At 38.9% G+C, this 17,944-nt stretch overlaps 1 protein-coding gene across 1 annotated transcript in view; it reads left to right on the plus strand.

The window, feature by feature from the left end:
- The first annotated feature begins 505 nt into the window (after window positions 1–505).
- Window positions 506–17,944, plus strand: part of adgrl2a (adhesion G protein-coupled receptor L2a) — a 187,771-nt gene continuing 170,332 nt past the window's right edge. Inside the window, exon 1 of the mRNA XM_052074441.1 lies at window positions 506–599. The gene's annotated coding sequence lies outside the window, so the exon portion shown is untranslated. The remainder of the gene's footprint in view (window positions 600–17,944) is intronic.

The following is a 17,944-nucleotide window of genomic DNA, read 5'->3' on the forward strand; positions in this document are numbered from 1 at the left end:
TGCCTTTCAGAGAAAAGAGAAGCAGTCAGGAGATACAACAAGGCTCCTCTGTTAGCCTCGTAAGAGGGGCGACATAAAGAGAAGCGGTGAGCAAACTTTGTAATTCTTTGCCGCTTTTAATGTTGCTTCTGTCAGCCCGACTGATCTGTTGTAGTTCATATCGGGCCTCATTTGCATACGAAGCTCTTGATCATTCAAATGTACGCTTAACTGTATACGCACTGAAAGTCACTGTGAGTTGGGGCTACTTTCACCTGACTGACGAAGGTTAATTTAACAATAGGCTCATCCCGGTAAATCAAAATTTCAACACTAACCATTTGTTACCCTTACCGCCAATCCCCAGCGAGGGGCGGCCCTCATGTACCGCCCTCCTCCCACATTTGCCTCGTAACAGTGTTATCTTCCATCACCTGCTCCTGCCCCACTCTTTATACTCTTTTCTCAGTCGCAGAAGAAAAACTTATGGTAGGGTGATGAGGGTGAGGAGTAGGGTGATTCCCTACCCGTTGTCCACTGCGTGTGTAGATGAGGAACACTTGGATCTCAGAGACATGAAGATGACGGAGAAAGGAATGCGATGGAAAAGAAAGCAGGCGGTAATGGCGCATACTGTGCTCCGCTGTGTGTGCGTGTTGAGTGGGGATGTTAAAAACAAATGATTCTGTGTTTTTATTTCCATTATTAATGTATATATGGTAACGATTAATTATCTAGTGCTCAGAAATAATGTGTTGGGGCCACACACAAAATAAAAAACAAGCCCCAACGTTATTAATCGTACTCTTTTGCTATCTTTTATGCGGAAATATTTTGAATAAAGATGGTTTTTCATCACGTAAAAAACAGCTTAGTGTTGGTAGAATGTTTTACAAAAGAAATATATCTGCTCAATTAGTAATAATGCAATTTTTATAACATCTATTATATATATTTTTTTTTTTCGAGCATGGAAGCAATGATTTAAAACTACCAGTAAAAAAAAAATTAAGTTTGATAACTTCTATACAAAATATGTTCATATTACACAGAATTGTGTATTCAAGTCATAATTAAACCTGAAACACCGTGAGAAGAGGGAGTGAGTGAGTGAGTGAGTGAGTGAGTGAGTGAGTGAGTGAGTGAGTGAGTGAGTGAGTGTGTGTGTGTCTTTTTACAAATAAATATAAATATTCGCTGCAGGTGCTGCAATGGAAAAAAAATATTAGAGCAATGAAAGACGATGCAAGCATGTAAAATCTGAAATAACATATTGTCTGTAACAAACATGATGAGAGACCTAACAGCTTGGCACACGCACCATTTAATGAAGACACATCAGCCCATAGAAATGTTATTACGGATGTAAGGAGGGGATTGTATTTTTTTTCCTGCCCTTTTTTTTCTCCCTCAAGTGAGGAAAATGAGAGATTGTGCTGTCCTGTGAAGTCGGTTTTAGGTCCTGATCTCATCTGTTTGGCATGAAGGGGGAGCTGTGGCTCCTCTGCTCTGGCCAAGGTTACAGCTTCCACTGTGCACCTCCCACGTTTTCTCACACTTTGCTGGCTGCGCTGTGCTACATTGATTAAATGTATCTGTTGAGGGCGACAATAATCAATGCAAATTCCCCAGCAGTGCAGCCAACAAATAAGACATGTCTGATTCATCAAGCGGACATTGCAAGAAAGACCACACTCTCTGTTTTGTCCCATTTCTCCCTTTTTTTGGGATTGGGGGGGGTCGCCATTGGTCACTTTTTTTTTTAAAACTCTGTCCACCTTTTACCATCCACAAACTCACTTTAGTTTGATTTGGTGGATGGAGCTTATGCCAGTACTTAGAGTTGTGGAATTAAAGCTTAGCCACAAAAGGAAGGTAGGTGGGAATATATTTATTTGATATATTAGCTTTGGTCTTTTCTATCTTTTAAATCATATTTGACTGTACCACAGATTTTTCGAAATATAAAAATCATATGCTTAATGCTCTGGGTTTGGACCCTCAAAAAGCAAATTCTTCCAATTCTTGTGTTTATTCAACGTTAACCCGAGACATGTTCCTGGCTCTTAAACACATTAAAAGGAAAAGTAAGTCAGCATGTTGAGCAGGACGGAAGTCTCACCTGACACCTAACCTAACATTTTGTTTTGCTCTGGCTTGAACCCGGTCAAACGCTCCGGTCGCTAACAAGGGCAGAGCGGAGCCTGTGTATGTAAATTCACTACATGTGTGAGAGAAATAAAGAGGGAGGGGCGGTGGGTATTTTGACATTCCTGTGTGATGAAAGGGAAAGAATATCCCCCCCAAAAATGATTAATGTGGTGTTCAGGTACACAGAAGATTGAGTGATCCTGTCATCACACCATATGGTAGCAATTTATTCCGGCAAGCATAAGGCAAACTCTGTGGAGGAGCTCTCACTAGCGTCCACGACTCTCCCCCCCAAAAAAACACAAACCAAATGCACAAAAGACCTAATTGTTTGTGGTGCATTTTATTTATTTATTTTATTTTATTTATTTATTTACAGAGGTGCATTCAAAATTGCTCTTGACTTAATCATCTCAAATATATTCCACTTCTTCCCATTATTATTATGATTGGCTTCTTCTCACATTCTTTATTTTTTTTCATATCTATTTCAGAATTACATTAGTCACTGGGATGCGGGGTCGCTCATGGAGGGCTGAGAACAATGGCACTCAAGTGCATCAGCTTGTGCTTTTTGATTCGCTTCTTCAAATGTCAGCTTAATTCATGTACCTCAACAAAATGTCACTGTTTTAAGAATTTCTTAATTTTAAGAATTTCTCTTTTTAATTTTGTTTTCCCGATTTGGACCAGTAATCAGCAGATGCTCAAGAGTAGTAATGCTTGATTTCTTATGAAGTGAAAGCAGGTTACTGTACTTTAGTTATTGTCGACCTTCAACACCAATCCACGACAGGTACTAAGCAAATAATTTGAATTAAAAGGTTATAAGTAGGTTTCATTTGGCCTGGAAATAACACATGGAAGTAGATCACTCTAAAATGTGTATGATGTTAATTAGAAAATATATTTGAATTAAAAAATACACTCTCAATGTGGTCCTAATTCATTTTATAAATTGCTAGTTTGAATGTTGTTGTGCACCGGAATCATTTTTAAAAGTGAAAAAAAAAATCCTCAAAATAGTTGAGAAATATGAGGGATGTAAATTCTTTCCAAAATGAAAAAAAAAGAAAATATCCATGATTTTCCATTAATACGTGACTTTCTTCTTTTTCAACGTTGTGCTATTCCCAGCAAACAGATCCATCTTCAGCAAGAATCTATTTCATGTCCCGTTTTATCACCATCTGATCATTTTAGCCTTTGTGTTAGCAGTAATACTAACACGACTGGAGAATCTGTCCTGCCGTATCCACAAATATCCACAAATAAATAAAAAAAACATAAAAGGCAAAAAGGTAGTCTCCCTGGGCCAAAACAATTTTAAATTATTCTTTTAAGTCAAGCATAGTATTATTATTACGTGCTAATACTTTGAAAGTGTATTCACACAATGCAGTCAGGATATACAGGCCTGGATATACATGAGGAATTGCAATACACACACACGCACACACACACACACACACACACACACACACACACACACACACACACACACACACACACACATATTATTTCTTTTTAGCAAAAAGTGATTGATGGCACTGGGATTTACTATTCATACAGCACATTGCAGTGCCACGCTACTCCCAGCAGCGAGTGACGCACTCTATCACCAGGCAGCATCCGCGCAACAATTTAGCCATTTTTACTGAGATGTGAATCATGTCACATGACTTCGATATCTCGCTGTAATGCTGCTCCAACGTGACTTTCAACTGTTTCTAATCTCCCACCTGGAGTCACAAGCAGAAATGAGAGTTTTTGAAAAATGCAGATGGCCATTGGCTGAAGGGAAGCAGGTGAGGGAACTGGACTCCAACCACTTTTCTTTTTCACTACCTTGTTATTTGTCGTCTCACCCCTGCCGGCCACGCTGACAGCCACTGATAAACCTCTTTATGGGCTGAACCGAACTGGCTCCCATTATCCAAGGTTTGGAGCGGCTCAATGGTGGAAATAAAAGACTTTATCCACTGCCCATCTGCCCGCCTGTCACTTGCTGCCCAGTTTTTGAGATTCCGTGAAGCCAGACTCCTATTTGTGCATGTAATAGCTGCACAATATTGCTTGTGGGAGCCTCCCCCTTTTCGGGAGGGATATACTGTATTTCTAGCGTATTCTTCATTTGACTCGTGGCCTAAGAGCTGCATCTTTGCCATGATAAGTGCATTGCAATCGTCAAAGTACTGTAATAAATGGGGGTAACGGCTAGTGTATCATGTGAGTGTATATTTGGGTGGGACCAACGCTGAACAGTGGATTTGTTTAGAGAGGAATGGCTCCAGATTTGCTGTTTGACTTGTAATCAAGGATGTTAAACCTCGTAAATCTCTCTTAAAGCCACTTGTGTGGCTTTTGGCTCTGTAAAAGGTCTGTCTGTGATTTCACGAACAACATATTGTAACAGTTTGCTTCAGGAATTCATGTAGTACTCTGATGCAGTTCAAATTATTGTTTTTAAAAACAACTGGATGAAGTCTTAATTATACACCACGTACCTCGTACCGCAATAATAAAATCCAGATTATTGTTCAAAGGGGCTGTGAGTACCGGGATGTATTGTAAATATAGCTACACGTTTCAAAATACACCCCCCAAACCAAACAAAGTGTTTAGTTGTCTACATCTGAGAAATAAGACGGCCCATCTTGAATGAGTAAATACATTACTTTGTTTTAGCATGTTGATCTCCGTTACATCATTCTGGAAGTCATGACGTGCCACAGAAAATAGGATTTCCCAAATAACATGATCATAATCGTATCTCTGCAGTACACATTGACAGTGGGCCGGTTTGCACTTCACTATGTTACAAATGCCAGTATCTAAATAAATAATATAATTAAAAAAATAAAAGAGGAACATGGCAGTGTAGCCAAATGTGGTTAAAATATTCAATTGTTTTTATTCTTGTCGAAAGAAGGAAAAAAAGCGAAAAATAAACAGTGATCACCGCGCACTGTCAGTAAGCGAATATGTTATACCTATAGGAACAAATTATAAAGGGAACAGTTAGGTATTATTGAACATTTAAGTCAAGTCAAGTCAACAGTATTTATAGAGCACTTTCAAACAGCCATTGCTGCATACAAAGTGCTGTACATGGAGCGATTTAACATACACAATAAACAGTAAGACATACTGTTGTTTTATGTTTTTATGTTTTAGACATAAAGAACTAAATTTAACAGTTAAAGTTGAGAGCAATTAAAACATCAAATCAGAGTGAATGGAGAAGAGGCCTTCTCAGTGATGTGTTAATGCGCTAATTTGTGTGGTTTGGCGCTAAATTCATATTCTACGTCTACGTTCATTTGTCTCACGCCACCACATATTTAGCACGCCATCACTCACGCAAGGAAATAAGATTTTTACCACATTGTCACACTCCTCATATCACCAATTTTTAGTCAACTAGTTCTAAATATACTGTATGCTTTTAATGTACAACAAGCATTTCACTTTGGCGAGTAAACTGTTTGTTTCTTTAGTTCAATCACATTTTAAAAACCATCTAATTTGTGTCCAAGGCAACCATGCTCAATCAGTCCTAAAAATTGCATTCTTATCAACAAACACCTGGGGAAAGAAAAAATGCTCACATAAATTTGAATTCTAATACTTTGACAAATAACCTTACGCCAAGCCAAGTGTCTAATGTTTGCATGCAAGTAAGAAGCAAATAGAGTCAAAGATGGATTTCTCATTTTGGACCATAATAAGCAAGTTAGCCAAGCCATCTGTTTTCTGGCGGTGAACTGAAGCTGATCAGTGTCGCCACAGAATGATTGTCACAAAATGACGTCTATTTCTCCCACCTGGGTGAAGACTTCAAACCCCTTTTGAATTGTTCCCTCCTTGATTCATCAAAGTGGAATAAAGAAGCAAATGTAAGGCCAAAGTGATTTGAGATCATGTTTGATAAGTGTCATGTCAGAGCGAATTAATGTGGCAAATTGTGTTTAATGATCACTCTCGGGAAAGTTGTACATTCAAAATGACAAATCTAAATTATGTCTTGAAGGCCACAAACAACAATAATAAATAAAATATTATCAGAATTGCAAAAAACTCAGTCCAATTGGCTGCACTTTTACAACGCACCTAGCATTATTAACATTCGAGGTCATTTTAAAGTACATTCCTTTTCTTATTGCCATTTATATTGCTATGCGCAATGAGATATTGCACACAGGACACAACGTAAAAGCAAGAGCCGACCCACTGACACGGTGCTTACCGCTCGAAATACTGTACATCAATAAAAACACTCCCAAGAAGTTCAATGCAGCTCATCCTTGCCGTTTGAATTCTTTCAATTCAATTTAACTACGGTGTCCCTCCCTCTCGAGTACCACAGCGACATTCAAAGTGCTCTGTGACTTTCTATTTTGGACTAATAATCCAGAAAACAGATTTCCCTTTCAGACCAGTAAGTTAAGCATCAATTGATAGTTAAAGGAAGACATTAGCATGAGTCGGTGCTTAATGACATTGTTTAATGGTGTGTTCACTTTGTTAATATGGCTGACAACACAGACACATTACGCTTGGAACTTTTTTGAATGCCGCTGTGACTTCCGTACATAAAGGGACTTTCAGGGCTAAGTTTAAACATGATCAAACACTTTTTTTTTCAGGGGGGCATTTGTCTTTAAATGACTTCTCTCCTGGGGGCATGTTTACAAGACGTGAGGAAGAAGTGATCTAAAACGTGAAAATAATTACCAAAATGTGCGATTGGGGTCACACCAATTTTCTTAAAAAAAGCTAATTGATGCAAAATCTTGCATTGCACGACTTGAAACCATTCAATAAAAACACCTTTGTCAGTTGTAAAATTTTCTTGAAATAATTCTCATAAGAGATGGGTGGGGTCCTCGCACAACAAACTGAGTCAACGGCACCTCTGCTGGCCACAGCCAAGTGGTGCACTCCATTGTGCCTCACTTGCTTCAAGACATTATTCCAAAATCATTTACACAATCAACCAGTTTATTAACCAACAATAAATCAACAAGTCAGTTATTATGCCTATCCCAGTATTGATGAATAACATCTGTAGTTTCTATTCCCTCACCAGAACCCAATTTATCAAGGGAGGACTGATTAAGAACACTTTTTCACAATATGCATGAGCTCCAGTCCGAACAGGCACTAACATGAGAAGCTGCAATATACCTTATACTTCGTGTTCACTCGCAAAAGTGTCAAATCGAGGTCCTGAAAGTAAAAACCATGCCAGTTTGGCTTTAGCTATAGGTGCTTCTATTCAACCGGCAGTAATTCATTACCTGCAGGTACCATTTAGCTGCCGGTCGAGCAGAAGTACCTCTGGTTAAAGCTGTGGCGGGAATTTTTTTTTTCTTTTTTTACTTTGTGGACCTGAATTTGACAGTTCTGTTCATTTGTCATTCAATGACTGATAAAAACATGATTAAATGCATATTAATAATGCCTACCTTAAAAACTCTTTCATATATATATATATAAACTGCTCAAAAAATAAAAGGAACATTTGGAGTTACATTGTGCTGTTTAATTGTTCCCTTATTGTTTTTTAGCTATACAGTGTGTATATATATATATATATATATATATATATATATATATATATACTAGCTGGTTCGCCGCCCTCCGGGCGGCTCATCAGCTAGTTCCTGCGGAAGGCTGGTGAGGTGGGCCTTCGGCCCACAAAAGTGTTGTTGCTTTGTTCAACTTTTTGTTCATCTTCATTGCTTATCGCGAAAATAAAGAGATGTTTAGCTCTACTAAATAACTAACAATTTCATTGCAATGCTTGTGGGTAGACAACATTTTTTCGCTAACATTCCCGCGCGATCGTAGTGAGCCACTGCCTGAGCGGCGCAGTGGCGGCGCGCAGCGGCGCGGTGAAGTAGGTACGTTTTGAAAAGGGACAGACGGAAGGACGGACCGCGTGCGGGACGACGCGCAATATATATATATATCTATATAGATATATATATATATATATATATATATATATATATATATATATGCACTGCGAAAAGCCCGGTGCACTCAGCCTTGAAAGTGTATCAATAATTCAAACACATCATCCTCTCATGATTGGGGTGGGTGGGTGGGAGATCACTGGGGTATGATACTGCACGTTGTCACTTCTGACGATAGCTGTCACCTGCTGGAGCATGCATGACAACACCAGGCTAATAAATGCGCAGTCCACGGACCAATGTGATTGTGAGAAGCTCTTCACAAAATCTCGTAAACTCTTCAACATGTTGTTTCTTTTCTTTCTTGATGTATTTCCAGGACATGATTATGCATGTCATGCACAAACAATTTGCATTCTGAGCAAAAGAAGGTCATCTGATTGAGAGTCGAACTCTATTGACACTGACTGCTGCGTTGAGTGATTGTTGCGTGGGCTCTCTGTAATTTATTCTGCTTAGCAAGGAGGAGTCAGATGTATGGACAGCCCTAAAGTGTGCTTCTAGTGTCTGAAAAGCAGAGAGGGGGGGAAAAAATGTTCTGCTTTTTCGTTTGAGCGTAGTCATGTCACTTGACTGTGCAAAAGGTTCTACTGTGAGTTCAAGAGGTATTGCCGGAGCACGTACTTCCCTAAAAATGACAGGTGAATTAGAAATGATTATGCGTGTTGCCTGACATAGCTCATTACAACAACTGCGCAATGCGAATGTTGTGTGAGATCATAGATGAAGACGGAATATGATTCATCCTCAAGCCTGCTCATCAAGTCCGCTGATATTATGAATAATCATGCAAGTGGTCCACTCATTTAAACTCGAGTAGGTGAACCTGAGATGTTTTACATCGCTATAGACAAGGGATGGGCAATTCCGGTCCTTGAGGGCCACTATCCTGCATGTTTAAGATGTGTCCCTCCTCCAATACACCTGATTCAAATGATCAGCTCATCAGCAAGCTCTGCAGAAGCATCATTGAAATTTGACTTAAACAGTGACTTTGCAGTTTTAAAACTGCTAACAAGTTTTGAATGCAGCCTCACCCAACTAATCCCTCCCCACCTCCATTGTCTGACCAAAGCCACGCCCCTCACTGACCTGCACAGCAAGTGTACTGTTAGCAGGCCTACATTAGGCTGTGTCTGCTACATTGAAAGTATGAATAGTTTTACTACAACACTCAATGTTATCAGTTTCAAGTTGTATTTTTTGGACAATTATGAAAGAAAGGGGTGATAAATTGACCTTTTGAGCAGAATTGTTCATTCTGAATATCTGAATTCAGTCCATCATCATCTCGGAAAGAGCATAGCTCCGTCAGCCAAACAGGCAACAGCATAAGAGCACGAGGCCATGGTGGTGTGCCTGTAGCGAGTGTGCCTGCATGTGTACAGAATGATTGACACCTAGTCAATCACACCTGTCTCTGCTTCTTTATTCAACGGGCGTGGTCGTATTCTGAAAAAAATCTAAATAGAGGTAAAAGGTGGAGACAGAAAGTGCAGATTTATTTATTTTTTCAAAGATCTATTTCCTGATATACTACCATCAGGTCATACTGACAGCGTCAGTGTTTTGTTTAGTTTTTTTTTTTTTCCCCCCAAAATTGCCAAGTCCCCCAATAATAGAGCTACAATGTTCTGTGACCCCTAACAAACAGAAAATCTTTCTGGAATGCACTCAACTTCAACATGAGTGACATCTTCTGAACCATGGCTTTGCTTTATGCTGTATGAAGTCACGGCTTTAAGTGAAATTACTACTTGGGTTGTATTTGTCTTGGCTTTCGCACTGCATCGCAGCTTGCGTGTCGTTATGTGGTCCCAGTCCAAAATTACACATGCATCATTTGTGAATAACTTGTTACGAGTGTTCCTTTTTTTGAACCGCCTATTTCTATGGCAGCTCAGTTCCAGCAAATGTATCCAAGAGCAGAGGCTTTTCAGAAAGCTTTTTTTAAAAATGTTTTACAAAATGTGATGCAGGACTCATCCACTGATCTAATGAAATCAGAGATGTATTACCTCTGCAAATTTCTGCCTCAATCAGTCCTCCTGAACACTCAACAATGGAGTGCTGTGGTAATTTTGTCCTCGTTGAAGCACCTGCAGGACCGTCAATGCGCTTGCTCACAAGAAAATATTTGGGAAAATACAACTATGCTGATGGCGGTTATCAGCAAGCAATAGAATGCTTTAAAAAGCAGAAATTCATCCGAATGTCCACAAGATGACAAACAAATATCAGTAATTTTATCAAATTTAAGCAGTCACTTTCAGAGAACACAACACTGTATATTTGATAAAACTTACAATCTTGTTAAAAAAAATCTCATAAAGTTGCCTTATACAGGGATGATAGTGTTTTGTTTTTTTTAATGCCCAGCATCTTGACCAATAAATCATTTCACTTTAATGCATGTCATAAATAATCTGCTCGAAAGGTAATTAGTCCAGGTGTTTACATATGTATCAACCATCCGGCTCCACAGTAAGATCCGAGTTGGATGAATACGTTTGAGGTTATTAAATTGGGCCCAAGTGGTGGGAAGAAAGATGAGCTACAGTTGGGCAGGTATGAGAATCAACATTTGTTACTATTCATCATCCTTCCTTGGTTGAGTTTCCCTTATTTTGAGCAGTGGTTTTTTTTTTGGGGGGGGGGTGGGGGGGGGGGTTGGGGCTTACACCGTTCGACACTCAAATGTTTCAATTTGTAACACATTGGAATGTTAACTTTATGTAGAGGTACATCATTCACAATCTACGAGGTAATGTGTATGGATTGCGTCTGTATTTTTAGAATACATAATAATAGAAAAGGTATGTATACTTAAAAGAACAACAACTGATTCCTCTGTTTTGAAAAAAAAAAAAAACAGAACAATATATTTGCTTCCATGAACTCCAAAAACAAGAGAAAAAAAACTAATAAAGAAAATTACACAGGGAGTCCACGTCACTTGTGACTGGCATTTTCAGCATCCAACCAGGAGTTCCTCAATATGCGAGCAGTCCCAACCTGTAAAGGAAATTTGAATGACATAGGCCTTCAACATTATGCTTTTTGCTACAATTTTCAACCCAGTCCATGTCTTTCGTTTCAGGGACCCCCAAAAGGACTGAACTCCAAAGCAGACCGAGGCATTCTCTTTCAAGTGATCTCATTTATTCTGGTGACAGGATCCATGCTCACCAAACCAGCTCGCCGGCAAAATTGTTTTGCTATCTTGACATTTATAAAATGCAACAACAACGCTGTTGTTGTGTTCATTTTCGCAACACTGACCACTCTGTTTTCGCAGACAACTATTTTCATTTACTCTCAGAAGTGATAACAGTGTCACTTCACTTTTGACGGGTGTTTTTAAGTTTACGACTACGGCGAGACGAGTCCATTCATTTTCAGTGAAAACTCAGTGACATCATTGCCACCCTCCCCGCACCCCCATGACAAAGGAGGGCCTTTTATGTGGTATTGGTGTTAAACCATCAGTGGGGCATGAAATCCATGTGCGATGACAGTCCTGTGAGGTCAGTCTGATTCTCCTGTACCGCCCCCTCAACCTCGAATGCTGGGCAGCATGCTTATACAATTAACTCACAGTATAGATTTGACATTGAGAGAGGCTCACAGCATGGTAAACACGTGAAAACAATTCACGACCTGGCCAGAGTCGTATTAGTTTCTTCATGTCTTTCAGAAGAATAGTTATGAATGCGACACAAATTAGCGGAAGAAGAAGGTCACGTGGAGAACTGTATTCTCAACACAAACATTTTGTGTTAGTGATTGTTGCGTGGGCTCACTGTTATTTATTCTGTTTCGCGTGGAGGGGTCAGTTGGCTTAAGTGTGCTTCTAGAGGGGGAAAAAATGGCCTCATAATTTGAGGTGAAAAAAATAATTGCCTTTTAGTTTGAGCATGGTAATGGCAGCTGACTGCACAAAAGGTTGAATTTCAAGTTAAAGCATGTTGCTGGAGCTAATACTTACCGATACTTTCCTACAAATGACAGTCAAATTAGAAATGATGAAGTGTGTAGGCTGACATAGCTCATTGATGAAGATGGAATATAAGTTTTGGATCTCAAGGTGAACTGGCGATGATTATCAGTCTCTTAATCAGGTCCACTGAGATTGAGTCTGTTCTAATCCGGTCTATCATTCAAGTAGAATGTGATATTTTCTTCGCTGTCTGATTACTATGCAAGCGGCCGACTATTACCCTTCAAGATCGTACATATAGTTGAACTTGGCATATTTCAGAAAGTTGCTGTGGTGAGATCTGCCTTGTACTTCCCTCCATTTTCATCAGTCAACATTTTCATTTATCGAGCAGTGATTGTTTCACACATTTGCGGATGACTCAGAACTCGTCACATTTACCACTGAAATATTAACATATTTTAAAAATTCCTATGCTTATTTTCAAGACAGAAAAATGTTACCATTTGATTTCATGCCCAAATAAATGATCTACCCGATGACACTGTGACATGTTGCTGTCATTTACGCTAACACAGGGTGAACACCATGAACGAGATTTTCCACTGACGAAAAAAGAAAACGTGGCGGCAATAATTTCCTGTGAGGAGATACGTCATGCAAATATGGAGGATTTTTTTGGCTCGGCATCATGATGACACCAAATTTAACAGATAAAGACACTGGAACATAAAGTCATGAAGCCTTTTCTCTCCAAAATTTAGGAGGATGATTTTATATAAACAGTAATGCATTACATTCCGCTTTTTTTTTTTTTTCGGACATGCTCGGGTTAATAATGTGCTTGTTGTGGGGGGAAAAAACACCTCACACACTTCACCACGTTAAAATAATTCACTTCAAACTTTTAAAGGCAAAGTATTGCTTTTGATTGATATTAGTTAGTTGAATAACAAAATGAATACCCAAAATATTTCTGTGAAAGTTACAGTGTGTTGCATATGCTGAGGATAAGCCATTAATTTTTGATGAGAATCCAAATAAATGTGTTGATATGTATAACTAAGCAATTTATCCACCAGATTCGGTCGATAGCACGTCCCTGTCATGGTTGAAGTGGAACAATCAAGATTTTTAACTCAAAGAAAATCAGAAACACATGTTTAGAATTACTGCAGAATCTTTCTACTTAGCAGATATAAATTAATGTTCATAAATCGATGGGAAAAAAAAGTGAGACCTTTTCCAATCATACTTATGTGCTAAATTTGAGGAGCGTAAATACTTATCGCACTGTCTTGCTATCGTGATAATACAACGCATGACAAAAATCACTTTCTTGAAATGATAACTGTATTGTGATGAGCATCTTTGTTCAAAAAGTGTTTTTGGTTTTGCCTTATTTACCACGATGGTAAACCTTTCAACATTGAAAAAAACACCAAACTACAACTTGACCTTTATGTTTAAAATTGTCCAAAATGTACGTGAATTATTGATTTGTTTTCACTGTTCTCTGCTTACTTCAAATTTTTCACTATAGTTTTGTCACCACCCCACTGAGTGAGTGCCTTTCGTGTAGCGAATGTATACGCAGCAGAAACGTTTCTTTAAACACATCCAGGATAAAATGAAGCATACTCTTGTGCATGTTTTGAGCAGCTCTTTAACTGCATGCCAAATGCTCAGGGGGGAAAAGTAGATGTATATCAAATATCAAATGTGTTTCAGAAGACTGGTCCAGGTATGCTTGGTGATTGGCATCCAGTGAATACCTCATTAAGAAAACTCTGAATGTGAGCGCGAGCGTGAATGTGAGCGCGAGCGTGAATGTGAGCGCTCCATCAGATCGCTGCCTTTGGAATGTGGATTTCCATAGACCAACTTTAATTAGAAAAGACATTTTTGAAGTGGGACTGGACATTATCTTGTGAGGAGAGTCTGTTTTCAAAGCTCAATAAGATATCCATCAAATAGTCCCAGTGGTTGATAAATGTGGTGTTTGACATTGTTGCTAAGCCAACTTCACATGCCACTGGCAAATTATTTGCTTTCCAGCTGCTTTGGGCTCAGGGGACATGAAGGAAATCAGAATGCTGATCATGAAATGTTTGCCTCTATAGAAAAGGCAACCATGATAACATTGAAGACTACCGGTGTTCAAAGGCTAATTGAAAAGGATGAATCAAGCTCTACTTTAACAATTACATATTGAAAAGGTGAGTGTTTTAAAAACAAAATGTGTAATGTGAAAAGTTGTATTATTATTATTTTACAAAAACATTTTTGTTCCAAAAACATTCAATGTCACTGGAAGCACAGATATTTTCAAAAATACATATTTTCTATTTTGGGGTCTTGTTTTTGGCCTGAAAAAGTGTGCTTGTGAAAAACACCAACTGGTGTGAAGACTTTCCAAAAGTCCATCTTCTCCGTTTGTGTAAAAAGGGGATTTCCCCCGCCCCCCTTCCCACCTTTAGCATAATGTACATTTAACATCGCATTCTAGTGAGGAACGGACGGGTCAGAATACATGACCAAGTGAGCTCATTAGATAAATTTCATTTATTTATTTTGCCCTAAAATATAGAATCGATGGCCGACTTGTAGCTGTGGTCTAAACGTGAGTGATTTTCCTTGTTCTGTAATGCCGCTTATTTCCAGCACACTGCCTTTGACCTAATTTGAGTGCCAAGAGTACAATCGCAGGCCTGTGCCAGGGGTTGACCTTTCATTGATTTACATCTGATAGTGTGCGGAAACCCCGTTGGCTGTGTGGCTGGGTATATTCAGCTGTGGTCTCTTTAATTACCACATGAACAATGGGTCAGTTGTCTCCATGCGTCTCCGAGCGTAACATCTCGACAACATGGAGTGGGATGGGGAAAGCAGCTGTCACCAAGGATTTCACTCTCTGGATTTCTTTTTTTTTCCTTTGCCAAAGATCAAGGCCGACAGCCATATTCGAGAATAGTGAGGAAAGCCATCCAGGTATTGACTCTCTCCCTGACTGCTGACTGAAACCATGGGATGCAAAATGGTGCTTTTCTATCTATCTATCTATCTATCTATCTATCTATCTATCTATCTATCTATCTATCTATCTATCTATCTATCTATCTATCTATCTATCTATCTATCTATCTATCTATCTATCTATCTATCTATCTATCTATCTATCTATCTATCTATCTATCTATCTATCGATCTATTATTATTATCAGTTATTATGTTAACTGTTTTGTTAAGCACTTTGTTACAGCTGCCGCTGTTGTGAAAGCGCTATATAAGTCAGCATGTATTGTATGTATTGTATTGTATCTGTCTGTCTGTCTGTCTGTCTGTCTGTCAGATGTGTGTGTGTGTGTGTGTGTGTGTGTGTGTGTGTGTGTGTGCGTGCGTGCGTGTGTGTGTGTGTGTGTGGAAATGTGAACCTGATTTGGTGTTACACAGCACAAAGTATAATAGTTTTGTAGGCAGTGTTGGGTAAATTACTTCCAAAATGTAATATGTTTCATACTTTCTATTACAAGATATTTGCGTTTAAAAGCAATAAGTAAATCTCCTTACAATATTGCCCTCATCATAAGGGAATAAATAGAGAAAAGGTGAAGCAAATAAACACATTTCCATGTTGTTTTGAAGTGATACTAGATAATATAAACGGTCCCAGTTTCTCTCTGTTTTAGCTAAATTGATGGAAACTTATAATAATGAAATAATAAACCTGCAGTGCGCAGAGCTAGTGAAACTGCCTCCACAGTTTTGCTATTATGCACGTGTAAGAGCATTTTCAGATGAATATTGGCCAAATTTCCAGTCTGATAAGATTTGTGGGCTCTTCATCGGGTATCCAGCTGTGCGGTGAATACACATCTCCTTGGGAAGCCAAATGGCCCCACTTTTCAGATGCATGAAATACGAGCCTCAAACAATCCCTAAAATGGTTTTCACCCAGATGGGGACATGTTATATTGCATGGTCAAATTGAACAGAACAAAGTAGTGTCAAATTGTCTCCCCTGCCGGGCTGAAATAATAACTCTGTCTTTTCACTCGCCTCAGTGGTACCCTCCCTACTCTGTGCTATCGTTGAAGATTTTTTAGTCAATGAAGAGATGTTCCTCAACGGGAGTGGAACTGATGCACGAAACAAGGCCATGAATGAGTGGGCTTTATTAATGAACCAGCCCAACAATATGCTCACTGACTGATTTGAATTCCAAATGAGATTTAAAACAACAGACAAATTATACTCTCTAATTGGTCAAAGTGCCAAAATGAGGTCAGGGATGTGATACAGATGTGACTGGATGCCCAGACTGAATGCATGCTAGAAGGAAGAATACTACTTGAAACCATCTATTTTCTGTGCCACATATCAGGGTCATAAAGAAAGGAGTTTGAGCCCAGCTGATGTTTACTGTTCTTTTGATGGCGGCGCGGGCACCCGCAGCGGCTCCTCTCTCTCTCTCCTGTGGTTGAGAGAAAATTAATTTCATCTGTGCTGTATGTTGCACATGTAGCACACTTGTACTACAAATACTGCTACTGGTCACTTTAAAATGGTTCACTGATTTTCTGCAGCAAATGTACAACTGTTATAGTTTTGTATTCTACCACTGATCACTTTAGCTCTGTTTGATACTTTGTACATATTGTCTCACAGTTGTCATTGGGTGGTACAACTGCACAACAGTACACTTACATTACGGAATGTCCTTTCAAACTTATTTGTCATGTCCTTGTTTCTGATGATACCAGTGTAGCGTGTACTGCCGGAAACAAATTCCTTGTGTGTTCTACATACTTGCCCAATAAAGATGATTCTGATTCTGATTTGACAATAAAGTTGACTTGAACTTGAACTAAAGGTGAGAGGCGATATTCACCCCGCACTGAGCAGGAATACATTTGTGACATCAGACAGTCTTTGGACCCTAACATGCAACAATATGTGATCCCCACACAGAAAACCATGTACGCACATACCTGTCAACTTGTACGTTTTCCCCTATTTTATACGTTTTTTTTTAATCATTTAAAATCATATACGGCGTATTATAACTTTTATACGGAGAAACAAAACCCAATTGTGAACCAATCTCACAAAGACCATTTTGGCTCAAATCCAGATCGTCTCACCTGCTGGTAGCCAATGACAATGCCGTCGTCGATAGCTACTATTGTCACGGCAAACCAGCAAAAGTAATCCTCAATTGTATATTTTTTTTTCATCGCTGCGTGCGGTCGGATTGATAAAGCATGATGTGCGCATGCGCGTTTAACCGTTGGACGGGTTTTTGTTGCTTTGTAAGGGGGAATCATAATCATTTATAAGGGCAGGTATTAGCCGAGGTTGACAGGTATGTACGCATGTACTAATGTGTTGTGCTTCTTTAGCCTAGACCTGTTTTAACTTTTAACTGGACCTTTCTCAGTGGTTTTCTCTCACCTGACAATAATGAGACTTTTTTTTACAATAACTATGTTGCTAATATTCGGCATACAAGTTAATTCAAACAAAATTTGAGATTTTGTTTTTCTGGGAAAGTTTTTACATATATTACAAAACGTAAGGGTTCTTTGACTTTTTGGGTGGAAATTCAGGATCATCCTAAAATGCAAGATTCACAGATTAATTTAATTTGACTTTCCCTAAACGTTTGAATGCATGTCTGATTGTTCAGTGTTACACGAATAAAGTTGGAAAATCAGGCATTAAACATACAGTGTATAGTCATATTGTGTGTTCTCTACTCCGAAAATCACCGAACACAAGACGCTTAAAGATTCTCTTCTATCACCGATGTCCTCAGATGCAGAAATCTCGCGTGATCACACATGATCACTCAAATAATGGAGAAGAAATGAAGGTCCCAGATATGCGC

This window comes from Hippocampus zosterae, chromosome 8 (genome assembly GCF_025434085.1).
Source record: "Hippocampus zosterae strain Florida chromosome 8, ASM2543408v3, whole genome shotgun sequence".
In the NCBI taxonomy this organism is placed as follows: Eukaryota; Metazoa; Chordata; class Actinopteri; order Syngnathiformes; family Syngnathidae; genus Hippocampus; species Hippocampus zosterae.